The sequence below is a fragment of the Microtus pennsylvanicus genome, chromosome X, assembly GCF_037038515.1.
Source record: "Microtus pennsylvanicus isolate mMicPen1 chromosome X, mMicPen1.hap1, whole genome shotgun sequence".
In the NCBI taxonomy this organism is placed as follows: Eukaryota; Metazoa; Chordata; class Mammalia; order Rodentia; family Cricetidae; genus Microtus; species Microtus pennsylvanicus.
This window is the reverse complement of record NC_134601.1, coordinates 136,834,175-136,861,342: the sequence shown is the minus strand read 5'-3', so window position 1 is coordinate 136,861,342 and position 27,168 is coordinate 136,834,175. Positions and strand designations below refer to the sequence as shown.

The window sequence follows — 27,168 nt, the reverse complement described above, 5'->3', positions numbered from 1 at the left end:
TCTGCTTCATCTCCCTGAAAGCTTACACCAGGAGCTCCCCCACGGGGCCTGAGGTGATGGATGTCTTGAGGCTCAGGAAAGGAGCCATCATGGTGGGAAAAGTTGAGAGCCTGCACACAAGACTCAGCCCCGAACCAAAGGAAAGTACCAACAACTACGGAATAGCTCCATGCACCTGGCTGGCAGCCTGCAGAGAAACAAGCTCTGGTCCTGCAGCGAGCAAAGCCCATAGCATACCATTTAGTTGGCTTTGCTTCTGCTCAACTTAGGACAGGTACCCTTAAACATATCAGGAAGCTGAGATGCAGCCATGACTCCTCGGTTCCCTTGGTGCCTACCTTAGCTTGGCTGAACTTGCTGTTCCTGTCTTTTTAGGGGGACTGGTTGTATTCTTGAAGCAGGATCGCATTGTGACACCTCCCCAGGGGTCCCTAGCTATTGATTTTTAATATCTGTATTCAATATTGTATATTAAATATTGAATTCGTGCATGAGAGGATGTGATGCAAATCATCAACCATGCCTGTGACTTTAATAGTTGTTTTATTGCCCAGAAACCACAGTTGGACGCAAGGCATCTTGCAGCCAAGGCTGGGGGGTGGGCAGGGATGGAAGTCAGAGAGGAGGGCTAGGCCTCCCAAGACTGATTTGAGACCTCCTGCTGTAGGGATAGGGAGGAACTTTAAAGCCTTTGCCCAAGGGCAGTGTGGGGGGAGCACTCCATGTTTCAATGTAAAGAGCTAGGACTTCTGTACGGGGCTTGGACAGAGGAAGAGGTGTGGAGCTCTGTCCTTCCTTCCGGGACTTCCTTAACTGGATGGCTGTTCCTGGCCAGGAGTCACCCTTCCCTCTACAGACTCACCCCAGACAAGCACACAGCCTCCTGAGCAGGAAAGTGAACTCCAGCAGGAAACTCCGGGCCTACTCCAGCAGCTGAACTCTGGGGCCCCTTTCCTCTTCTGCCACCGCGGATAATGCTGTCTACTCTGGCTCCCTTACAGATGGATGGAACCACTGGTGCAAAAGAGAAACTATTCAGGGAAAAGTCAACTGCTGTCCCTTGGAAGGCAGGCTGAGACTGGTATTGGCCTTCCCTTTCTGCTTCCCCATCCCATCAGGCTGAGACGCCTAGATGCCTTCTTTCTCAGACAGAAAAGTTCATTCCTCTTTAAAGGCTTTGGCCTTCACTCCCCGGTGGCCTCCACTTGACCACCCAGACTCCATGACAGCCATCTACTACTTCACTGGGTTAGACACTCAGGTTTTGAGAGGACAACCAGCAGGAAGACAGAAGGGCCAGAAGAAGCATGAGTGTGTTCCAGTGTGTGGGTTCAGGGAGTGTCTATGGGCACAGCCAACAGCAGTGGAAAGCACTTGGCTTCATGTGAGGGAGAAGTTTTGCAGCCACTGCCAGTGCAGTGGAGCCGGTGGTGACAGGAAGGGAACTGAGGCTTGCTACGCACTGATTGGCCCAGTATGATGGCTGTGGCCAGAGAGCCTTGGTACCTACGCTAGATCTTTACTCGAATTGCATTACAGGGTTAGTGGTTGAGGGAAACCCAGCTTGGTTCCTAATTGCTTAAAAGTCAAAATGGGTAGTGTGCCCAATGATACCATCATAGGAAAGCCCATTGGCACTTCTAAGACCATGCTCCTCCTCTGAGAATGTGCTGAACTGCTATTATTAACTATCTTTGTCCCAAGCTCTGAGAAGGGTGGATGGGCACCAGAGGGGCCTGGAGCCTTAAAGACCGCCCCAGGGACCCCTTCTCTGCTGGGAAGTTCCAAATATACTTGACCGACCCCGGACAGACAGAGACCAACCCTAGCAGCAGGGCCCTCCTAGAGTCCGGGTGCGCGTTCTCACATGAATTTAGATGTACCGGGCAGGGCCTGGCTGCGCACGCCTCCGCGATGGGCTCTGGTGGCGGCTGCTGTTGCCTGTGTTTCCGGGTCTGCGGCTGAGCCTTCCTGGCGTTCTCTGGCTTTGTCTCACTGCCAGCTTCTCGCCTGTCCTCACTAGTCTCCTGGGTCCACGGGTCGCGCTCTGCCTCCCTGAGTGCGCCTTTGCGCACGTGTGGCTGGCTTCCTGAAACCTGGCCTTTTCCCGCGGGCTACTAGGCACTGCCTTAAGGTCGCTGTGGATATCCACTTCTAGAGGGTTCCCCAGTCTTTAGAAACTGTTGGCAGGACTATTAGATCCGAACCCCGGAGGGCTAGGGTTTGCTTCGTTCCAACCCAGGCCGAAACTGGCGAGGGACTTTTATTAGACCTCCTATGCAGAGTCGAAGGGGCACACGTCTGCGGCTGACCTCTCCCAACACTCTGGAGACTTGTTAGTCGCCGTGAAGAATTTGGGCACACTGTTTTGCGGCCTATCGGAAAGTTGGCGCGACATGTGGGCTGGGGTCCGAGTACCCAGAGTGCATGCGCACGTGCCAAATGCAAGGACCCGCTGTGGATCAGCGGACTGGGAGTGGCGACTGGGCTGAAAGCCAGCGAACACCTGGGAACACCCTAGGCCTCAGGGCAGGTGACACCCTTCGGAGCCCCGACTCCCTCCTCCCCACACACCCCTTCTCCCCCCCCCTCCGGTCCGCATGCGGTCGGCCTCTGCGGCGGAAACACGGTCCAACTCCTTGAAAGTAAACTTGCCGCGAGCTGCCAGGGCCGGGAGAAAGGGAGCGAGCCGGCGGGGGTGGCTGCGTCGGGTAGGCTGGGAAGGCTAGTGTCAAGTTTCAGCCCCTAATGACTATCGATGGCGAGGTGCCAAGGCCCTGGGAACGGCTTGGGGGAACCGGGGTGAGGAGGGGGAGGCGCCGGTTGAGTGAGAAGGACCACGCCGTAGGGCCCAACTTGTGAACCCCGAGAGGCGAGGCGCCCATGGGGGCCGAGGGAGGCGGCGGGGGCGGGGGCGGGGGCGGGGGCGGGGAGGGGCGCTAGAGGAGCCGCGGGAGCCGAGCGGAGCGGAGCGCAGGCATCTTCCGCAATCCATTCATGCACTGAAGCGCGTGCAGAGCTGCTGCTCGCTGCCATTGTTACTCGCGGGCGGTGTGGGAGCCGAGCCTCCACTCTGGCGAGAGATAAATGGCCTCTGACAGCCCCTCCTCGCCAAGAGAGCTCCTCGGATTTCACCGCGCGGCGGCTCTCAGGTCTGTGCCTTGCTCGCTTCCCGGTGAGAACCTCTAAATCAGCCTCCCCGCCCTCCCTTCTCTCGGACTCTGTCCCCCCCCCCCCGCCCTCTCCGGCCGGGCCAGGGCCCCCGGGGGCGCTGCGCACAAGCTCGGGTCGCTTCTCCAGCCCGGGGTTACGAAGTGGGAGCAGCGAGAGGATCCGGGGACGGCGGGTGGGGAGAAGCAGCTAGCGCCCCCCACCCGGGCTCCGTTCCCCCGCCTGAGCGCCCCGCCTCCGCGCCCACAAGATGGATCAGGCTACCGTGCGGAGAGCGGGCTGTAAATATTTTAAAAGTCTCTCGCGCGCCGGCGGTAATGGCTTTCGCAGTTGGAATGTGTGCTAGGGAAAGAGGAAGGGCGACGTTTGTGCTATGTTGCGGGTTGGGGGAATTGTTCCTATACCCTTTCCCTTTCCCTAGGTTCGGGGTGGGCTGTACAGCCAGGATCCCCGGTTTCCCGCCCCACCGCGTCCCGTGATAGCATCAAGAACACCAGTCGTTAGGGAACTTGAGTATATAGCAGGCCTACAAAGGGCCCAATCGAGGTGACCCCAGAGCCACTCTTCTCTGAGGGAAGTCTCTCAAGGTTTTGGACTGGGACTGATCCGAAACCTCTGGTCCAGGTCCACTTCTCACGGTTGATCCAGGGAAGGCGGGAAACGCACAAATAAGAGCCTCCCCCCCCGAGTTTGCGTGGCCACTAAAACCGGGGCTGGACGCGTCCCGTTTGTGTCTTTGGTCCTCTTTCCAGCTCCTCTGTAAAGCCTGGATCCACTCAAAAGGCGCCATCCGCTTTGCATTTGAATCTGAAAGTAGCTTTGTGGCTACTTAGGTTTGAAACCTGGGAGGAGGGAGCGGGCCCAGAGAGGTTCATGCCCAGGCTTGGTGGCAGTCACGTGTGGGCATGGAGGGAGTCTTTTTCTTCCTTGGTTAGTGTAGGGTTGGAAATCTTTAAGGCTGAGCCCAGCCGGATAGGAGAGGGTGGAGGAGGGGAACCCAGTATCTCTGTGGGGAAGAGACTTAATGGGCCCACTACAGGGTGTGTGTGCGGGGTGGGGTGAGGTGTTCACCTTTGCCAGCAGCAGCTTCCTTGCAGGGCAAGGGTGCCCAGTTGCACGGAGCTGGGGCAGGCCAGGTACTCCAGATTATCGCGGAAGGTTCCAGGCGTGTGGGCCTATGCTAGGGCTGTTCATCTGTACCCTCTACCTTACTAGGCCCCCCGACCCGCCAAAGAGTGGGTGTGGGAGTCTTTTCGGGGTGCACCAGGGCTGCCCTAGGAGTTCCAGTGCGTGGAGTTCCCGGCTCTGGCAGCTCCGCTTCCAAGGGCTTGTGTTGCGCCCTTTTCGCTTGTTTGTCTCTTGTGAGCCTCGTAAACCGCCCTGATTTATTACCCAGACTAAATGCTTAATTTGTGAATATGAAACAGATTAAAAAGGGCGGGGGGAGGGGGCTTGAGGTTGGCATATTTTAGCAATCAGACCAAAGCAGCCCGGCAGATGTTTCAAATTTGTCGACATTTTCAGGCTCATGTGGAAAGCCAGTCAGAATGGTCAAGAGGTCTTTTTTCCTTCCTTCAACCTGAGAACTTGGCAGTGATCAAAAGGAGGTGATTAGTAGCTACACAAAAAAGACACCAGCAGTCAAGGAGTTAACAGAGGCTGAGCTCTTCACCTCCAGGATTGGGGTGGAGGGGACAGGGCCTGAGGGTCACAAAGGCAAGCTGATCACAAAGCCTGGAGGGGGCCTAGCTAAAAAGGCCCAAGTATTAGAAGCTAATTCTGAAGAACAAAGTCGAGGGTCCATTAAAAGTTAATTCAGTAAATAAACTTCAGTGGCGATAAAACAAATAAGAAAGATGGCAACTCCGACTTAAAATAAGCAGCAGCTAATGGAAACTAATAGCGTTGATGTGGCCTAAGCATGTGCTTTCCCTTTAGACAGGTCCCCACATTGAGAGGCCCAGGACAGCCCTCTGTGGAGCACCCTCTCTTTGAAAAGACCCCATGTGTACAGGCAGTGCTTTTTGGCGTTTGTCATTTGGGAGCAACTTCACACATCAAAGGCGGCCACAGTGTTCTTTTCAGCTCCCTGGTTCCAGCCGCCCAGTGAAGCAGATACAATTTCTATAAATTGGCCTTCTCCTCTGGGTTTTGATTGATCATCACCATATGAGATTATTGAAAGTCTAATGTCTTATTTCACTTTCTCCAAGGGCTGAGGAGGGGAACAGTTTATTGGAAGTCGGGCCATGGGAAGACTCCCGTTTTGTGTCATGGGAATTTCCTTTAGCCCGGTTTTCCCAGCCTCCTGACACCCCCCCCCCTGCATTTCCTGCGGGTGCCTTGTTCGACCTTCCCCCTCCCCCTCCAGGACTATGTTTCTGTGACTGTTCACAGGTACAGTTCCCCCTCCTCTCCCCTCACAGGTAAAGTCCCACCTCCTCTCCCCTCACAGGTACAGTTCCCCCTCCTCTCCCCTCCAGGACTGTGCTTCTGTGACTGTTCACAGGTACAGTTCCCCCTCCTCTCCCCCTCCAGGACTGTGCTTCTGTGACTGTTCACAGGTACAGTCCCCCCTCCTCCCCCTCCAGGACTGTGTTTCTGTGACTGGTCACAGGTACAGTCCCCCCTCCTCCCCCTCCAGGACTGTGTTTCTGTGACTGGTCACAGGTACAGTCCCCCCTCCTCTCTCCTCACAGGACTGTGTCCCCCCCTTCCCCTCCAGGACTGTGCTTCTGTGACTGTTCACAGGTACAGTCCAAGCTAGAGTCTTCCTATTGGGAAGGAGAAAATGGCTGTTGACTAACGTAGAGAAACAAAAGATGTCTTTTTAAAGCATATATCTTTTAATGCCCCAAATCCCTTCTTCTGCCTTTGTTTCCACTCCGAACTTTCCTGACCCCCTTTTGCCTGGATATGATCTTTCATTTTATTAAAGTTGATCATGGCTCTTCTGTCTTGTCCTGAGCCAGACAAAGGCTTAGAGAAAGTCAAAGAACGTGTTAATTATGTTTCTTGTAAACTGACTTTTCATTCCCCCTAACACATTTAGCTGGCTTGGTGTTTAGTTTAACACTCAATTGCTGCAAATATGCTGCTTAAAATGCTGTCTTTATTAAAACAAATAAATGGATTCAAAGACCTTTCTAATTTCCACTTGCATGGGCTAGAAACAAGAGAAAAATGTAAGAAAAGAGCATAAGCTGGGGAAAGGTAGCAGGGAGGCTGGGGGGAGAAAACACACATGCACACACCCGCACACACACAGACACACACATTATGTTCCTTCTGCCATCCCTCCCTGCGGCCGCCCTTAAACTGGTCCGTACAATTGTCCCTGGCTGCGCCCTGCAGCTTGCCAGCCGGCCTGGATTTTCCATCATTTGGTGCCTAAGGCGATCATTAGCTGCGAATGGATAGCCCTCTACCTGCTGGCCGCCAGTCACTTACCAACCAGGGGAGGCTGACTACAGGCTCCTACATCAGGCCTGGGTCCCATTTGTTCAACCTGAGAGGGGTCCTTGGTTTTTGCCCCTGGGTGAGTTGGTACCTAATTAAACTCTACCCAGGGCAGCTTGCACTAAATATACGTAGGCTGACAGGAAGCTGGGAGGAAAAGGCGGTCATTACTTAAGCAGGGAAAGTGACTTTTCTGAGAGTGGGAAGAAAGGGACCCCTCGGATCACTTTGTTTACCCTAAGCAGAGTTTCAGAGGCCACATCAATGCCAACAGTGAAACAAGTAGAAATGGGAATGAAGGAAAATCCAGAGACCACATGTCCCTAAACCAGGCCTGTGTCATCATCTGGGAGCGAGGGGGAGGTTTATCAGAGCTCTAGACAATAGCTAGCTGCAGAGAAAAAAAAATGACCCAAGCGCCCTTGTGGCTTTGGAGTCATCGCTCATGTGCTATACAGGCCTATGTACTCCGGAGCTGGAACTGTATAAATGTCTGTGGAGACAGAAAGGAACAGATGTGTCAAAGAGCCCAAGGACCAAGTGTATGGTCAAGTTACATGGAGCGGAAGGAACAGGAGAGTATGCAGCCAAAGCTGCTGGCCCCTACATGGGATCCAGATGATCAGAGCTGCCTGCAAAGAAAGGTGGCCAAAGACCTGGAAAGGCCTAGGGGCTTTGAACCCTGGCTAATTCAGTGGAGGAAATTGATTCTGAGGGTGAAAACATTGGGTCAATGTGACAAAAAGTAAGACCAGAACCCAAGTACCAAGGACACAGAGTTAGAGGACTAAAGGAACTCCTGATTGAACAAAACTGCTCTTCCTGGGCGAAACTTTTAGCCATTTTTAAGACTTGCTGTATGCAAAGTAGTATATTGGGCATCTGGGGCCACCAGAGCTAGAATCCTCAAAATGCTCCTACCTTTTCTGTGGAGGACAACAAAGGCCCACAGTGAGTGAGCTGAGACTGAGAAGGAAGTCAGCCTCTTCCAGAGCTCCACTTTTACCCCTAGCCTTCAGCTAGATTCCTGAAGGGAGGTAAGACCACAGGCAGCCTGTGGCGACTAGGAACCTCTGCCAATCTGAAGTGAACCACCCCGCTGGGGCTAAGCTCCAGGGCCTTCCAGATTGTTCGGTGTAGATGGTGGCAGAGGTCACATGGGCCCTTTACTTCCCCTTCCTTGGAAAGCCTGCCTGACTTTATTTCCCCTGGGGGGGGAGGCAAGCCAGAGATTTTGATGCAAATCAAGAAGGCAGCTTTTCTAGTCAGGACTAGCCTGTGCTGCTGCCCTCCGCCAACAGAAAAGAATAGCTTGTGCTCCACCCCCCCAACTCCTCTCTCTCTCTCTCTCTCTCTCTCTCTCTCTCTCTCTCTCTCTCTCACACACACACACACACACACACACACACCATACACGTGATAAGGGAATACTGACTCCCTTAACAAAACAAAGTTGTGAATCTCCTCGGTTTCGAATTGTGAGGGGAGTCTCCCAGTAGAGAATTCGAACTAGCTTAAATATATCTTCCCTCCCCTGGGCACACTCCCTCTGTGCCCCCTAGATTCCACTTGCCCGTTGGGGTGTTGCAGTGTGATCACAGGTGCCCTCCTTCAAGCCACCTGGCCTGGGCCCAGCCTTTGCTCTTGGTTTCCCTCAGCACTGGCGAAACCTGCTGGAACCTTCAAAGCATTCCTAAACACTACCAGGGAACTGTAGGGCAGCGCAAACAAAGAGGCAAGGAACGCTGGAGCTGTGAGCTTACTGAGTCTGTGGGCCAACAGGGCTGGCCCAAGTTCAGTCAGACTTCTTGGCTCCAGGCCAGCCAGAGCTGGCAGTGTGCCCTCTCCAGCCCACTACTCAGACCTCATTGCCCCCAAATTTGGGCACCCTTCCCCGAAGCTAGCTTAAGTCCCAGGAAGCCCTCCTGCCACTCTGCAGGCCTCTCAGAACAGTACTTCCCCATTCAGGTTTAAAGGTGGCTAATTCCTGGCTTCTGTGAGAGCTTCCCAAAAGACTGAACGAGTTGGCCAATAGCAGGGTCCCTTCCCTTCATCAGATGGCTTGGGGGGGCTTGGGATAGCCTGAGTCCCTGCATGTTAGCTTCAGGACTTGAGTGTTTGTGAACACTTGGTGACTTAGATCCTGTACCGCACAAAAATGTGATCATTGTCTGCGGAAGTCAAGGTTGGGAAGGGGAAGTTCCCTATACATAGAACTAGGGGGCGGGTGGTGGGTGTCGAGTCACGTGCTTCTCCATGGGTATCGAGGGAGAATGCTTCAGTCACTCATTCACCATCCTTTAGCTCAAGTCTCTTTGGTCTATTCAATACCATGCTGATGGCTTGTACAAGGGAGGCAGGAGGAACAGCCACGGTTTCCAGGAATCTGCTTTCTCACTCAAAAGTCGAGAGCTTGTGCTTTTACTCTGTCTGTCTGTGTGTGTGTGTGTGCGCGTGCGCGCACGTGCACGTGGGCAAGAACAACAGACAGGCAGACATGAAGTAGAGGGAGCAGTATGAGACGTGGTAGCCCAGCCCCTGGCCTGGAATTCAATATGTAGGCCAGGTATTCTTGAACTCCTGCTAAATTCCCCTGAGTCCTGGGTTACAGGTGGACGCCACTACGGCCAGTTCATGTGTATGCTTTACACAGGGGCTTGCGATGCCCAGAGCTTCTGGAAGACAGGAGGGCTCCAACAGTTGTCTTATTTCAGCGTGTGGTGTCTTTTTAACCCATGTTCCACTTACATGAAGATGGATTGCCACAAATGCCCTCAGCACAGTCTGCTAAATAGGTTTTCTTCCCCAAGGCCCCACCCAGACAACTAGATCATGTTGGTTGCAGATGTTAGGGGTAATACCTGTACATGACAAAAAAAAAATTTTTTGTCAGGGGTGGGGGATGGGGAAGCAGTATTTATTTTGAGACAAGGTTTCATGTTGCTGATGTTGGCTTTAGACTCCTGACCCTCCTGTCTCCACCTACTAAATACTGGGGTTACTGATATGTGCCAGGATGGTGGCTACATGGCAAAAAACTCCAAGGATCTCAAAGGATGCTGGGGGAGAAGTGTAGGCCTCTCCCACCCAACTGTTAGCTACCTGTCTGCAAGATTCCTGCTCCCTTTAGTTTCCTAATTCAACTTTTCAGGATAGTTAAGAAGATTTAAAAAAAAAAAAAGATTTAATTTGTCCTGAAAAAGAGGAGGTTGGAAACAAATAGAATTTTACCTTGAAGAAGTACAAACCCACAGAAAAATTAAAAGACCAGTGCCACAAACACCCGTATTGGAAGGCACATTTTCGAAGGTACACTATTTATTTGACATGCCTATTGCAAAGAATTCAAAAGCCTTTCAAAGGTCTGAATTAGTTTAAATTTATCCTAAACTGTTACATTTATCCTAAATTGTTACCAAGGAATGTATTAACCTCATAAATACAGTAATTTCTTTTTTCCTCTTTCTTTCTTTCTTTCTTTCTTTCTTTCCTTTCCTTTCTTTTCCTTTCTTTTTTATTTAATTTTTTTTTTTCGAGACAGGGTTTAGCCCTGGTTGGCTTTGAACTCACAGAGCTCTGCCTGCTTCTGTCTTCCAAGTGCGGGGGATTAAAGGTGTGCGCCATCACTGCCCAGCGATGCAGCAGTTTCTTATCCCTCATCCTTACCCAGTGTAGTAACTCATGCCTATAGTCCCAGCATTCTCAAAGCTGAGGCAGGAGGATCTCCATGAGTTCAAGTTCAGCCTGGGCTACAGACTGAGACCTTATCTCAGCAGCAACAACAAACCAAAATAATAGGTACAGTGATGAATACTTCTAATCTCCCATCAAAGAGGGAGACCCAGAAGAATTAGTAGTTCAAGGTTATCCTCACCTGTCAAGTGTCAAGTGGGTTCTTGGTCAGCCTGTGCTGACCTGTCTCAAAAACAAACAAACAACAGGGACTAGGAGAAGGCTCAGTGGTTAAGAGCACTTGACTGCTCTTCCAGAGGTCCTGACTTTATTTCATAGCAGCCGCATGGTGACTCAAATCATCTGTAGTAGGATCAGATTCCTTCTGGTGTGCATGAAGACAGAACACTCATATACATTAAATAAATGAATAGATATGTAAAAAAAGAAAAGAGAAACAACAACAAAAAAGGGGGGGCATTGAGATGGCTCAGTAGGAAAAGGAGCTTGCTGCCCATCAGGACAACCTGAGTTTGATTTTCAGAACCCAGGTGGTAAAAAGAGAGAACCAACTCTTGGAAGTTGTCCTTTGACCTCCATAGTTGCGCATGTGCACTATGAATAAAGGTAAATACATCTAAAAAGTAAAGACCACATAGAAGTTAGTTTGGGGAAGCAAGATTACTAGGGCTCAAAAGCTGCCTCCACCAGTTGCCTTGCTGTGTGACTAGGTAGTTACTCTCACTCAGCCAGGGTTCCTCACTTCTCAGCCGTGTAACAGAAAATATCGACATGGCCCATTTCATAATGGTGAGGTGATTAAATTAGTTGGTGGGCATAACAGGTTTAAAATAGTATCTAGCACCCAGAAAGCACTCACTGGGAGTTGGGGAGACTTGAGCCACACCACACACATCTGGTTGGGTTCAACCTTGTGCTGTTTGTGCATAAGCCCCTCTGAGTTAACAGCTTTGGGAGTTTGATTGTTAACCGCAAGAGATAGGCGGTGGTACTCGCCTGTGATGCCCTCAGTTTGCAGCATACTTCTTCCAATCTGCAGTGTTGAGACAATAATCCTCAACCCTTAGCATTCCTACTTAAGACACTGGAGGGGGCTGAGTACTTACCTAGCATGCATGATACCCCGAGTTTTATCCCTAGCACTACATTAAAAACCAGGCATAGGGCTAGCGAGATAGTTCAGTGGGTTTGCCTCAGAGACTGAACACTTGAATTCTATCCCTGGGACTCATCTGGCAGAGGAAAACTGGCACCTACGATTTGTGCTTTGATATCTATATGCATACTGTGGCAACTGGTACCACCGTATGCTCTCCATAAGTAAATAAATATAACAATAATCAAAAGAAAATAGGCATAGTAATAACACTCTAGAGGTGGAGGGTACATGTGAGTTTGAGGCCAGTTTGGGATACATGAGACTATTATCTTAAAAATAATGGCGACATTTGGATGGTAGGAGCTGTGGCTCAGTGGTAGGTAGAGTGGTATCTTATTCTTAGCTTGTATTAGGTCCTGGGTTCTATCCCAGTGCTGAAAGGGGGAGGGGGAATGATGAGGGAAGGTCACGTGAATCCCGCCATTCTATACCAACTGCTGCCCCACTGCTAGAACCATCTTAGAAGATAGAACCTGCTGTTACATAAAGAAAGCCAGATCTTTCCCCCCAGGGAGATGTCTAGAGATGTGATGGTATACTCCTTTAATCCCAGCACTCAGGAGAAAGACCGGCGGATCTCTGAGTTCAAGGCCAGCCTGGTCTACTATAGCTAGTTCCGGGACAACCAGGGCTACATAGTCAGACTCTCAGAAACAAACAAAACCAAAGTCGAGGGTCAGATGGAGGAAGCAGGTATGACTCCATGAACCTCCTACTGTCCTGCAAGTTAGAGAACTTTGTGGGGTGCACCCCCTGCACCTGATAAAGTCGTCCAGGCTATCCTCTCATAGGATATGTTGACTGGTACATGTCTTGAGAGCTGAGCAAAGACAAAGGAGTTTGTTTAGAGGTATACTTTGCTCTGTGCTGGAAAACACCTCACTTAATGTTAGGCTTTGAAGGCTGTAATATCTGCTCTTGAGATTGTGGTGTTTCTGCCATCTAATTTAATTAACATGTGATGCAGGCACCATGCCAGAGTCAAACGTTCTGACAGCTCTTGGAAGCCACCTAAATCCTTTTAAAGTCCCTCCCAGCACCCCAGTAACACATAGACAAAGCCACTAAGGTTGAAGACAGTCCCTGGTATGGGGCGTAGAATTTTATCAGCATTTCCAACATTTTCAACTTCCCTGAATTTTTTTCTTCTAAGAAATGTTTTGTTTTAGCTGGGTGAGGTGGCATGTACCTACGTACTGTCTGGACTATTGGGGAGGCAGGAGAATCACTTGAGTCTAGAAGTTGAATGCTAATACAAACAATGTATGATGTACCCTTCAGTCAGTTTGTCTGTCTGTTTCTCTCTCTCTCTCTCTCTCTCTCTCTCTCTCTCTCTCTCTCTCTCTCTCTCTCTCTCTGCGTATGTGTGTGTGTCTTTCTCGGCAGAGTTTCACTATTTATGGCTTTGGTTGGTCTTGAACTTGCTGAACTTGCTAGGTAATCTAGGTTGGCCTAGAATTCTTTGCCATCCTCCTGCCCCAGTCTCTCAAGTGTATAGACATACACCACCACACCTGGAGAGATCACAGCCCCGCCCCCCTCAAAAGAAGACGCTTTTTTCTTTTTTTCAAGTTCACCTACCATAAAGTCTTTGAGCTTCCCCCATAAATTGGACAAAAGACTTAAGGAGAAAAAGAATTATGCCTATGTATCTATACAAAATTACTTGGTGCCTACCACTCTCCTACCAATGCTTTGGTTACTGAACAATGTCTTGTATATCATAAAATTTCATTTTATTACAAAGGAAGAATAAAAACAAAAAGGAGAATATTATAAGTTGTGCTAAGTTAAGGAAAAATTAAGAAGGGTAAGAACAAGAGAGAGATAATATTGTTTTAAAAGGTAGGTAGTGCATTGTGAGTCTTGAGTAGGCAGAGGAATATGGTTAGGTGGTGTATCAGTCAGCTCTTGCTGAAATGATGCCGTGGAAGAAATCACCCAAAGCACAGGTAAGCACTTTTGTGGAAATGTCTGTTGGTCACGTGGGTTTGGATAATGCACAGAGGCTCGAGTAAGAGCTGTGTCCACATTAGCTCTGTCTTTCATCCTCTGGATGAGCAGCCAGCAGCCCAGCTGGGGCAAGGCAAAACTGTATGAGAGAGAAGGAGAACACAATGTTTCTTAAGTCTCCTGCTCAGAAGTTGCCACTGTTACTTTGCTCACATCCTGTTGGCTACAATGAATTCTGTGATCTGATAGCAGTGGATTGGGGAGGCAGGCCTCAGCTCTAGGGAATGAGTTGCAGAGTCACCAGGATGCAGATAGGAAGGGAGTTCAGGGCAGTGGGCTGGATGGGGAGTAGCCCAATCTAAAACAGATGGCTCAAACCAAAACTGTGTGTCTCTAGCTATGACATTTATATATACAAATACATATATCAAATGATAAAACCTCCTTTGGTGGAATCTTGTGTTTTAGATTAAATTTAAATAAACCCATATGATAATTACGCATCAGCATCCCTAAGGTGGCTTATGGATCATTCCTGCCAGCCTTGGGAAACCTGGGAATACAAGCCCCAGGCTTTGCCAATGTCAAGAGAGAAGTGTGTCTTGAGGGAGACCTTTCTTACCTCCTGGACTTGTCATGCAGAGAGCAGAGGTGGGGGAAAAACCAGAGGAGACCCCAAGGCCAGCAATTGTCCCCGCTGATCTCTGTGCATGTCTTGGGATGGCACTAACCTGTTTGTTGCTCTGCTGCCAACAAACCCTTCAGGCTGGTCTCCATGGCTGCCCAGGGGACCCAGGGCAGGGATGAAAGATCGCAGTTGCTCTTTGTAGCTCCTTGCTCCCTGCACCTACCCTGTCTTTGTCTTGCTGTCATTGAGTAGTGTGGAAAGGATCTCTTCAGCATTTTTAAGAAAGTGATCACGTCTTGTGAGCGGTAGTGGTACACGCCTTTAATCCCAGCACTCAGGAGGCAGAAGCAGGAGGATCTCTGTGAGTTTGAGGCTAGCCTGGTCTTCAGAGCCAGTGCCAGGACAGCCTCCAAAGCTACACATAGAAACCCTGTATTGAAAACCAAAAGAAAAGAAAAAAAGAAAGAAAGAAGAAAGTGATCATGTCTTCATTTGAATTCTTGGGCTCCACAGCCAGCCAAAGCTCTGGAAGCTGGCCCTTTTCTTTAGGAAAGGTCATTGTTCAATTGATTCCCACAGCTAATGGAATCTAATCACCGAAGCCTGGAGTGATTGCAATCAGAGGAATCCACCTGGTGGAAAGGCATCTAAGTTTTCCTTTCTAAGCAGGGAGAGTGAGGTGCTGGGGCAGGCATGGCTTCTACCAGTTCTCTGGATTCTGAGTGTCTCTTACTTGGGTGTTCAAAGTCAACGTGAAGTGATTGGCCTCCTGTGAGGAAACCTAGCCTGGAAGTGGACATGGGGCCGCTTCCAAACCAGCCACCATCGCGACGGAACTTGCTGGGGAGTCTACACAACTGCAACTTGATTTCTGAGCTCACCAGCAACCCGGGTTTGATTTCCTATGGTTCACCTTGAACTTAGCACTGTTTAGCTCTCCCACTTAACTGACCCCTCTGCCCCCCACCCCCTGGATAAATCTTTTTTATAGTTCTTTCCCAGAGGCCTCCTGTGCTTTCAGCCTCCTTTCCCTATTAGACGACGATGACGGGATTGGGAGAATCTTTATTTTTAGTGAAACACAGTGGCTGGGCAGAAAACTGCACGCATCATTAGCATACAGCCAGATAGCAGCACACCCACGGAGCTAGGACTCATATCGGAAGTCAGAACAGCCAGCACCGCCAAGCCCTCCTCAGGCCTCCAACCAGGCGCCTCAGCCTTCCTCACATTCACCTGGCGAGCCTTCTCACCTTGGAGGCACATTGCCACTCTGTCCTGCTTTCTAATGGTATCACTTAGCTTCCCTTGATTTGGTACTTTGTAGAAATGAAATATACAGGAGTGTATTATGTGTCTGCTTATTCCCCCTCTGCATTATGTCTGTAAGATCTGTACATATTGTGTGTAGAGCGATTGGTCCCTTCTCCCTACTGTATAATATTCCGCTGTATGAGTACACATTTACTTTCTGTTTCTCTGTTGACGGACATTTGGACAGTCTTGCTTTGGAGCCATTACTGATAACGTGGTTGCGAACGTGTGTAGTGCCCCATAGCTTCTATGTTTCTGCTGTGTCGTCAGGGCCATAGGATCTGTCAGCTTTTGTTGTTGTTATGCAGTACTGAGGACTGAGCTCAGGGCCTTGAATATAAATTTTCTACCACTGAGTTATGCCCTTAGCCTTATATTCAGCATTCATAGATAAGCCGAAAAGTGTCGCAGGGCAGCCAGTACCTGTGATCCTAGCAGTCAGGACTGTGATTTCAAGGTCAGCCTTGAAATTCACTAGAGAGGGAATTCCAGGCTAGCTTGGGGTAGAGTGAGACTGTGTTCCAAGGTGGAAAATCTCTTGCTTTTCTTCTTTTAAAATCCTGAGCCATGGTCCTGCAGTGGTGGCACACGTCTTTGGTATCAGTTGCTTGGGAGGCAGGCAGAGGCAGGTGAATCTCTGTGAGTTTGAGGATGGCCAGGTCTGCAGAGCAAGTTCCAGGACAGCAAGGGCTGTTACACCCAGAAACCCTGTAGTTGGCTGGTGGTGCACACATCTTTAATCCTACCACTCGGGAGGCAGAGGCAGGCACATCTACATAGGTTCAAGGCCAGCCTGGTCAACAGAGTGAGTTCTAGGACAGCCAAGGCTACACAAGAGAAACCCTGCCTCAAAAAACAAAACACAACAACAAAAATCCCAAAACGAAGACACAAAAAACTCCTGAGCTATCAAGATAAAGGCACTTACCACCAAACCTGGCTATCTGAGCTTGATCCCCTGGAGAGAACCAATTCCTGAAAGTTGACCTCTGACCTACACACACACACACACACACACACACACACACACACACGCTAACCAGCTAAATAAATAAACGCTAAAGTTTTGTTTTTAAATTCTCTCAAACTGTGCTACCTCAGCCCTTGGGAGTCTGAGGCAGGAGGATTGTGGTGAATTTGGGACCAGCTTGGGTTGCATAGTGAGTTCCAGGCCACCCCACTTCCCACAAGCCCATCCTCCCAGGGAAATGTTCTCCAATGCTCTGGGAAACGGGGGACTGTAGTTTGGGAATCTTCAGTAAAATCAGAAATTTGGTCCGTGATCTTTAGTGACAGTAGCTTTTGGACACTGCGAAAATGAAAACCCAGATCAACTCATGCCTGTCATCTCAGCGCTTGGGAGGTTGAGGCAAGGGGATTGCTGCAAGTTTGAGGGAAGCCTAGGCTACAGGGTGAGTTCCAGGCTAGTTTTAGCTACAGAGTGAAACCTTGTCTTTAAAAAAGAAAAAAGAAAAGAAAAGAAAAACAAACCAAAAAGATCAAGGTCTGGTTAATTCCTCCATAGTCTGTCCCTGCCCCATCCCACTCCAATAGTTTTGCCCAGTTCATGTCCACAAGGCAGCAGGACCTCCCTGTGCACGCAGGCCTCCGCTGGCCGATGCTTTCTTGGCCAAGGTCCATCCAGAGCCCCACTGGAGTGCTAGTCCTGCTCAGCCTCGCTTTTGTTGTTTTGGTTTTCTGTTGAGATGGGCTGGCCTGGAACTCTAAGCTGTCCTCAGTCTCACAGAGCTCTGCCTGCCCAGTAAGAAGACTAAAGGTTTGTGTCACCCTGCCCAACTCACCCTAATTTCTAACTCCAGGTGTTAGCTTCCCTGAGGAGCCCTGCCCGAGCTTCTGACACCCACTATTCTATCAGGTTCTTGCTGTTATCTTTGTGCTGATTGTCGCAGCCACGAACTTACACTGTGTTGTTCTAAAAGGCCTCCTATGTAAGTTCCTGCTTTAGTTCAGTTATATGGTTTGTTTGGTTTGCTTTGTTTATGGCTTTCTAACAAAGGGTTAGTTTTACTGAGTAGCAGAGCCATGGCTGACCCAGGCTGGCCTTGAACCCCAAATCCTCCTGCCTCAATCTCTTAAGTGTTGGGCAGTCTTAGAAGGCACGGAGCAGAGAGCCAATTCTGTCTCCTAAGCCAGAATGGAAGCACATAGCAATCCCAGCACTTGGGAGGGGAAAAGAGGAGGATTATAAGTAGAGGCCAGCCTCCACTACTTAGCAACAGCAAAAAAACCAAAATCCAAAAAACAAAACAGACTGGAGAGATGGCTCAGCAGTGAGTGCACTGGTTACTCTTCCAAAGGCCTGGGTTCGATTCCCAGTACCCACAGCTGTCTATAACTCTAGTTCCAGGGGATTAAACACCCTCTTCTGGCCTCCAAGGGCATTACATGCATGTGGTACACAGATATGTATAAAGGCAAAACACTCATACACATACACTAAAACAAAAAACTAAAAATTTTGTCTCTTAGTCATGTAAGAGTAAAAAGGACTTCCCAGCGTCCGGACAAGGAAATTTTGTCATTTGTGTCAATACACACTTGTATCAGCTACACGTTCTTGGGTCAGCCTGGATAACACAGTGAAACTCCATCTCACAAAGAAAGGGAAACGGGGAGAGAAAAGAGAAAAGAAGAGGTTTTCATTTAATTTGATGTGCAAATCCATGAGCGGCTTTCTGGTCCCTTCTGTTTGTCTCACAAATATCGTGACTGAGTAGAAGGGCCCCCTGGCTGGCTCACACACCAGTGACCTCAGGGTTGCTTGGGATGCCAGGTTAGAATGTGGAGCTCCAGCCCCATGCCTGAGAATTCTGATTCAGTAGGCCTGGGGTAGGACCCGGAACTCTGCCTTTGACATTTAGCACGGGCAGCTCTGACCCTGACGAATGGCCCACTTAGGAAGCTAATTGAGTCTGAAAAGAATGTCCTCTTTGGGGGAGTGAGGAAATTCAGAGTCAGGGGCCCTGAATCACATCCAGAGACAAGACTGGGATCTCAGCTCTCATCAGGTGTGTGATGACTTATACAGTTCCCTGGGCCTCACTTTTCTGTATGTAGGAAGTTACACCGAATGGGCATCTCACCATAGATCTATTGTGGTGGACAACAAAATGGCCCAGAACTCCATTAAAGCATCTTTTCCCCCCCTTTTGAGACAAGGTCTCTCTATGCTGTCCTGGAGCTCCCTGTGTAGACCAAACTGGCCTCAAACTCATAGAGACCCACCTGCCTTTGCCTCCCAAGTGCTGGGTTTAAAGGTGTGTGCTAGGGCTGGAGAGATGGCTCAGTGATTAAGAGCACTGGCTGCTCTTCCAGAGGTCCTGAGTTCAATTCCCAGCAACCATATGGTGGCTCACAAACAACAATGCCCTCTTCTAGCGTGAGGGCATACATGCAGGCAGGCAGAATGTTGTATACATAATAAATAAATCTTAAAAAAAATAAAGGTGTGTGCTAACTACCATGCCCATTGAGAACTGACTTCTTAGTGATACTGGGGGGCGAGGGGACAAGAAAGCCAAGAAGGAACCGTGTGGCATTTCCTGAGTTAGCCATTATTCACAGTGTCATTGAAAGCACTTAAAAGCCCAACTTGGCTTCAAGGTGTATCATCCACCTCATGGTGAAAGACTGTGGCTGCCAACACACACATGCGTGTTTGAGAGCAGCGCTGTATGTCGTGAGCCGTCAGGCAGAGTCGGTGACGTCAACTCTTAGGCTGGCAGAACGTCTCCTTCTAGTCTGGGGCCTGGGAGCTCACAGCAAAGCCAGGACCATGCATCACCTTTTCCGTTGGGGGGTGGGGGGTGGGGGGTGTCTATGGTGCCATAGAAATAGAATGGTCAATACTTCTCAGTTCCTGGTCATGTCTAATCACTTTGGATAGAGTTCAAGGTAGCAATGGGACACTATCCGACACTGAGCACCTGAACTCCCCAAAGAGGGTCGTCAGATCCACGAAGCTTCTCTTGGTTCCTTGGGACCCCAATATTACCCCATCCACCCCCTATGCCTAGTCTCAGTTGGCCGCTCTTTGGCTTGGAGGAGAGACTTCAGACACGTAGGGACCCACTTGTGACGGGATGACTCCTAGAGAATAGCTTTGGCACTGGCTCTTCTGCCTCACTGGTCTCTTCCAACTTGTTTTCTGAACTCCAGGTTTGATGGCCCGAGGGAAGGTCAGGCAGAGACCTCTGGGGGCAGTCCCAGGGAGGAAGGCATGGCTGCTTCCTCAGGGCTACATTTCATAGGCCTCTTCTTAGGCTGCAGGGAGAGGGAGCTGGGGCTTCCTGCAGTGCCAGAGTGGGCAGAAATGTACCCCGAAAGGTAGACCAGCAGAGGGAGAAGCCATGACAGGCCTGGCATTTGTCAGGGGTACCATTGACCTCTTCGAAAGGGGCAGAAGAGAGTCCGTGTGCGGTGCTCTGAGGAAACTGCTCTCTAGGTTTGCTTCCTTTCCTCCTGGGGTTTTCCAGCTGCTCCGCCAGCACCCCTCCTCCACTGGCATCACATTTAGCAACTGGCTTATGCAGAGCTGCCTGGGAAAGCACTCACAGCAATATGGATGCTTAACCTCCCCTGCATAGTGTGTATTCCTTGTATTTCACAGTGCACAGCCCTGATGGCTGTAAATGGTTGGATTTTGTGTGTGTGTGTGTGTGTGTGTTCTTTTTTAGTTGAGGTCTTCTGTAGCCCAAACTGGCTTCAAACTTACTAAGTAGCTGATGGTGACCTTGAACCTCTGACCCTCCTTTTGATTGGTGGAATTACAGGAGTGCCCCACTGTGTTTGGTATTTGTCATTTGTTGTCTGTCGGTGTCCTGTCCCCCCCCCCCCAATCCCGAGTATTTGTATTTGTGTGTGTGTGTGTGTGTACACGTGCCCATGAGTTGTTCTTCAAGGCACCAGCTACCTTTACATTTTTTATTTATTATTGTCTGTGTGGGTATGTTCCAGGGTGTGTGTTTAGAGTTCAGAGGATAACTTCCTGGAGTCATTTCTCCCATTCTCCCCTTTCACTTCCTTTATATGGGTTCAGAGGATCCAATTCAGGTTTCCAGGCTTGTGCAGCAAATGTCTTTACCAGTTGAGGCATTTTGTTCCCTCTCTCTCTCTCTCTCTCTTTTTTTTTTTTTTGAGAATGGGCCCCTTTCTGGCCTAGAATGCCTTGCCTGTTAGGCTCAGTGAGCCATAGGGATCTGCTGCTATGGGTTTCTGTGTCCTCAATGTTGAAATTACAAGCCTGCTGTGTGTGTGTGTGTGTGTGTGTGTGTGTGTGTGTGTGTGTTTATTCTGGGGATCTAACTTAGCTCCTTATGCTTGCCTTGCAAGCATTTACCAACTGAGCTATCTCCCATCCCCCATGCCCAGTTTTCTGCGATGCTGCAAATTGAACCCAGATCTTCATGCATGCTAGGCAAGCACTCTACCAACTGAGCTACATCCTCAGCCCTCTCATGTCCCAGGGTAAGCACCCAAGGAATCCATGGGAGGAAAGGCAGGGCCAGGAGAGGCCTCCCAAGGGCATGGAGTAACAGGTCTGGGCCACAGAGCAGGCTGCCTATGCTCATCTCCATGCCTCAGTTTCCTTACTTGTAAAATGAGGGTAAGGAGATGCTCTTCTCATTAGGAGGAAATGTGAGGTGCCCTTAACCAGGTTGGTCCCCAGCTGTTAGGGGCTGGCATAAGCGGGAGTGTAGAAAGGGACCAGAGGTATCTGGAAGGAGAGGCTGAGAGGCCAGAGTGGGAACCGAATTTAAGCACTTAGCTTCATATGTAGGGTAGAGGAAGTGCTGCGTGGTCCACTAGCTCTGTGACCTCAAGACAGCTCCTAAACCCCAGGGCCTCTCTGTCTCTGTTTTTGAGAAACTTTTGAGAAGCTACAGTGGAGGGTGACTTTGAACTCCTATATCTCTCAGGCTGGCTTTGAATTTTTTTTTTTTTTGTAAATTTTGTTTTGTCTTTATGCAGCTTTGTTCAGACTGGAGCTTGATATGCAGACGATACTGGCCTCAGCACACAGAGATCACGTGCCTCTGCCTCAGGAGTGCTGGGATTAAATGTGTGTGCCATCATGCCAGGCTTGGCTTTGAATTTATGGTCCTCCTGCCTCAGACTCCCGAGTGTTGGGATTATAGGTATGAGCCACTGTGTCTGGCCTTAAGCCTCAGTTCTATCACCTATAAAATAGGGTCATGGCTGAGCCTTATTTTTACCATACATTCATGAAAGTTATATAAAAGAATGCATTAACTATATGCCTCATACTTCATTGGTGTTTACCATATAGTGGCATAAATGAAATTAGTAAACAAAGGCTTTTTCCCTACTGGCTCACAGCTGTGCATCCAGAGGGGGTTTGGTTGCTGTTGCTGCCATGCTGGGCATTGGACTTGGCTTTGTGTTTACCAGCCAATTGCTTTACCACTGAGCTACACCCGAGCTCCTGAGACAGTGTTTGATTTATAGATATCTGGAGAGCTGACTTCCATTGGCAGCTGCTTATTAACAGAGGCAAAAATGGGGCTTGAGAGCTGGACATGGATGGTGGCTCACGCCTTTAAGCCAGCACTCAGGTAGGGGCAGGCGGATTTCTGTGAGTTCGAGGCCAGCCTGGTCTACAGAGTGACTTCTAGGACAGCCAGGTCTACCTCCTACACACAGAGAAACTTTGTCTGGAAAAACAAAAACAAACGAAAGGAAGGAAGGAAGGAAGAAATGAAGCTTGCAAGGGTTGATGGAGAGATGGCTTAGTGGTTAAGGGTGATAAGTGTTCTTCCAGAGGGCTGGGATTTGGTTCTCAGGAACATGTTGACTCAACTGCCTTGGGCACACTGCAATAATTAAATCCAAATATCTCTCTCTCTCTCTCTCTCTCTCTCTCTCTCTCTCTCTCTCTCTCTCTCAATCCAAATCTCTCTCTCTCTCTCTCTCTCTCTCTCTCTCTCTCTCTCTCTCTCTCACACACACACACACACACACACACACACAAGATAGTATCTCACTGTACAGACTTGCCTAGCCTGGAACTCATTTTGAGACCAGGTTGACCTTGAACTCAGAGATCCTTCTGCCGTGGCCTCTGGGAATAAAGGCCGCACCGCCACACCCAGTTCGTTTCTACTCTTTAATATATTCCATGATCCATGACAACAGAAAATGGACTAAGACGTGGACACACCTTCACAATTGAATGGCTTTCTGATTAGTTCTGCAGCTGGATCTAGCAGGGCTAGCTCAAAGAGCTGGAATCATTGACAGGATAGTTCAAGATGGCTTCCAGAAGAGCCTGACAGTTGGTGCCCATTGTTAGCTGGGACGGGACTGCAGCGCTTCTTTCGGTGGCTTTCCCGGTCGTCTGGTTACGATACTGGCTTTGCTTATGTGGCAGTCTCAGAACTGTCCTAGAGGGCAAAGAAGAAGCTACAGGAAGGCCTCTTAAGGTGTCACCTCGGAAGTCATCCACCACTTTCTTGGAACAGATGTTGTTCAGAGCACGTTTTAGGCCTGTCCAAATTCTAGGGCCATACCCTGTTAGTCGGCTCAGAATTTCATCAACAGAATTTCAACAATCCCATTGGAATTTCATAACCAATGATTCTGTGGTCTGGCAGTCAAATCAGGGTGACAGTGGGGTTGGCTTTTTGTGACGTTCCTGTCCTGGCCTTGTGGACGGCTACCTTCTCTTTGTGCCCTCATATGATCTTCCCTGTCTTTGTCTGTATCCTGACCTCTTCCCATAAGATAGCAGTCAAAGTGGATTAGGATCGACCCTGGTGACAACATTTTACCTTAATCACCTCTTTAAGGGTCCTACTTTCAAATAAGGTCACATTCTGAGGACCCACAGCATAAACGTAAAAACATACTCTGGTCCCCACCTTGGTAGCAGGTACTGTCAAGGACCCATGCCTGGGTTTGAGGGACTCTGAGGGGACCCAGTGTCTCACCTTGTCAGGGTGCAAACAGACCCACGCCTAGTACAACTGTTACTGCTGTTATATCTTCTGTTCACCTGGAGGTTAGAGAGAAAAAACTCGGACTAGGCCTCATCCTCCATTTTCAATTTCTCCCGTAAACAGGCTCCTTCCTCAGCTGCTGAAATGGCTGCTGTCACTAAGATGTCATTGCTGTGTGCACAGCAGCTTCTGGGACCACCTCACCTGTCTTTGTCACTTGTCTTTCCCTGCCCCCTTTCATCTCACCGTAAGTGGACTGTGTGGGTGGCCTTCAAGAACAAGACAGGGCAGACTGGCCACACCTGCCTTTGTCACCTCCTGGGTCCAGCTCTCCATCTTCCATCTGACTTCCTTTCCCCCAAGGTGTCAAATGTCTTTCCAGGGCAGTCTCCTTGGAGAGAGTATCTCACTTGTTCCCAGACATAGGGGATGTTCAGAAGACATTTACAGAGGAGAACTCATCCCGAGTCTTCATGGTCCCTTCAGGCCCTAGTTCAGAAGCCCAGAAATCCTTGTTGGGGATTCTGGTTTTTGTTGTTTGTTTTTAAATTTTAAATTGTTCTCTCTCTCTTTCTCTCTCTCTCTCTCTCTCTCTCTCTCTCTCTCTCTCTCTCTCTCTCTCTCTGCGCATGTGTGTGTGCACATCCATGCGCTTGCACTGTGTGGGAGACGTGGGCACATACATGTGTGCACGGTGCTCATGTTCAGTCTCCCCTTCCATGGTGGGTTCTGTGGATTAAACTCAGGTCACCATGCTTGGGCAGCAGGTGCTTTTCCTGGCTGGCCCATCTCTCTGTCCCCTCCATGAGGGGGATCTTTCAAATCAGAGCCTCCCTTCAAGGCCCTACCCCTTCCCCATTCCACAGCTGCTCATTTGAATATTTTATTTTTATTTTTGAGACTAGGTCTCTCTATTTAGCCCTGGCTGTCCTGGAACTCTATGTAGACCAGGCTAGCCTTGAACTCAAATATCTTCCTACTTCTGACACTGGAGTGTTGGGATTGAAGGCATATGCCACATGTATCTCTTTGTGAGTATGTGTATGTTTGTGGGGGTGTCTTCAAAGACTAGAAGAGTGCATCCTATCCCCAGTATCTGGAGTTACAGCTGTTTGTGAGCTGCCTAATGTGGATGCTGGGAATTGAACCCAGGTCCTCTGGAAGAGCAGCAAGTGCTGCAAACCACTGAGCCATCTCTCCAGCGCCTCAGTAAGTGCTCCTCTTTACTGTGTCCACCCTACAAGACATAGGGTTTTGACCTTGAACCTGCTGTGGGCTGGAGGAACACTGGTTTGGGAGTGAGCTGGCTTGCCTGGAATTTGGTTTGGTGACTGGTTTCGAGAGCTTACTAGCTGGCCTGGAACTTGCCATCTTCCTCCTTCCTCCACTACCTGGGCATGGTGACAGGTGTGAGGGAATCACAGGTGTTTAGTAAGAGGTACCATTTCTGCTTGGTCCATATCCTTGTGTCCCCAATTGTCCTCTCCCCAATTGTCCCCCATCCCAGCCTCCACCTCCTCTCAGGTTTTGCTCTGCTCCTCCTGGAGCCAAGCAAATCAAGGACAAATACAGTTTGCAGACTCAGCCACCCCAAGAGAAATGAGAAGGGAGGAAGGAAGCGAACAAAAACCAGCACGGAGTGTGGGACCTCAAATGTCCCACTTCTGGAAGCCCAGGGTGCAGCTGAGGGAAGTGGCTTTGGTGGCACCACCAATAGTAAAGCTGACAAAAGCCAGCACTTCCTGGATCCTGGATTGGATTCACTTTTGTCAGGCAGTTGGGTTCCACATGCCTTCTATCTCTGAACTCCTTTAGGCTTTGATAGTAGCTCGGCGGAAACCTTCCTCCTGCAACGTGTTCAGCTGGCTGGAGCAAGCCGCCATCTCTCCTCAGCCTCCCCCAGTGCCGTCTCTAGAGCCCCTCTACTGATGCAACCTGATGGCAGGCCACACACGATAAATAGTCCCTCCACAATGGTGACAAGGTCTTATCCAGAGGGGGAGTTTGCCAGGCGTTCTTAGGAGAGGACCCAGCCAGGAATTGCTAGTGCCCGCACCCGCACCCCTTGTTCAGTGTTGCTGCTTGACTTATTGTGGGTATCTTTCAAGGAAGATTAAGTGTGGGAGCCATGCAGTCCTCAGAGTTGCCTCAGGCCCCAGGAATGAGGTCAGACGTGATAACTGCTGTGCTGTGGCCAGAGCCCCCACCATGCCTCTTTGCTAAATCAGAACATGTTTTCCAAACAGTCTGGCCAGTCAGTCAGGCCCGGGGCAGTGGTGGGCAGCAACAGGCTAAGTGTGTCGCTGGGCTGTGTCCCAAAGCCAGGGCTTCCTAAATCAGCACGTTCCTTGTCACTCTTTACTCTGACTTCTGTGCCTAGAAATAGAAAACTCCCCTGCCCTGGTGGGGAAAGCACTAAGCCCTAGTGACAGGGGACTTTGAATTCTCAGGATGGTGACCGAAGGCTGCTAAGAATAGCCTGAACACAAGCCAGATGATACCCAGTGTGGTGGCTTCTGTTGTCCTTCGGACATGGGAGGAAGGAGGTTCCTGTGAAGTCCTAGCTCATGGAGCTAGAGGTATGTAGACATACATGGGAGTGAGGACAGGACATGAAAAAGCATCTACCTGATCCTGCCTTCAAGGTCTATAAATCTGGAAAAGCATAGACCCGTGCCCATCTCTTCTAAAATGAAGGCCAGCCGTCTAGAGGGCACCAGCAGCTAGACCAGGTGTATTTGAGGCCTAGGAGCTGGGTGACAAGAGCCAGGCAGACCCTGGATACGCCATTCCAACATTTAGCCCTTTTTCTTCTGGTGCAAAAAGTAGGGAACATTCCACAAATATCTGCGTCTTGATCCTCTCACAGGCTCTCTGAGGTAGCAAAGAGGCTGCATATACAAGAACACTGTTTTCACATTGCTTTCAGGGTTGCCTGGGCTGCTCAAGGATTCAAGTAATGACCTCAGTTTGGGATTAGGGTTTAGCGTTTGTTCTCGGAGGCCTGCAGAGTGCTGGGACAAGCTTGCGGAGAAAGCAGATTGAAGACTGAGAAGGAAAGTTGGTAGACCAGTTGCCTGGTAGAGCCTGGGATTTGATCCCTAGCACCACATCCACCAGTTGTGGTGGTGCACACCGATGACACAGCACTAGGAGATGCAGTCAGGAGACTCGGGAGTTCAAAGCCAACTTGTTTTGAAAAAGAAAACAAAAAATTCAACCAACGAAACAAAACCAAAGTAAAGAACAACAAAAGAGCAGAACAGGGTTTATACGTACATATGCCTTCAGAGTCTGTGGGTAGAGCTTAGAGAGAAATACATGCTAACATCTGCAAGGCCTTTGCATCCATCCTCAACCAAATAAAAGACAGAAGAAGGAGACAGAAATGTGAGTATGTGTGTTGTTTGTGTGTGTGTGTGTGTGAAGCAGAGGTTGGCACTGGGCATCTGTGTGAAGCAGAGGTTGGCACTGGGCATCCGTGTGTGTGAAGCAGAGGTTGGCACTGGGCATCTGTGTGTGTGAAGCAGAGGTTGGCACTGGGCATCTGTGTGTGTGAAGCAGAGGTTGGCACTGGGCATCTGTGTGTGAAGCAGAGGTTGGCACTGGGCATCTGTGTGTGTAAAGCAGAGGTTGGCACCGGGCATGTGTATATGTGTGTGTGAAGCAGAGGTTGGCACTGGGCATCTGTGTTTGTGTGTGAGGCAGAGGTTGGCACTGGGCATCTTCCTCTATCCCTCTACGGTTTACTTGTTGTTGTTGTTGTTTTTTGAGACAGGATCTCACTATGTAGCCACTACATCCAGCCTTAC

The 27,168-nt window shown here is 49.6% G+C and overlaps 1 protein-coding gene across 5 annotated transcripts in view; it reads left to right on the top strand.

Moving 5' to 3' along the window:
• The window catches only part of Bcor (BCL6 corepressor), a 121,725-nt gene that overhangs the window by 27,662 nt on the left and 66,895 nt on the right, over positions 1 to 27,168 (top strand). Inside the window, exon 1 of one of the 5 annotated variants that reach the window (XM_075957230.1) lies at positions 2,919 to 3,152. The exons of 2 other annotated variants lie outside the window; for them this stretch is intronic. The gene's annotated coding sequence lies outside the window, so the exon portion shown is untranslated. Of the gene's footprint in view, positions 1 to 2,918; positions 3,153 to 27,168 lie in introns of those variants that run through there. 2 more of the 5 variants (XM_075957236.1, XM_075957240.1) reach the window with 2 other exon arrangements.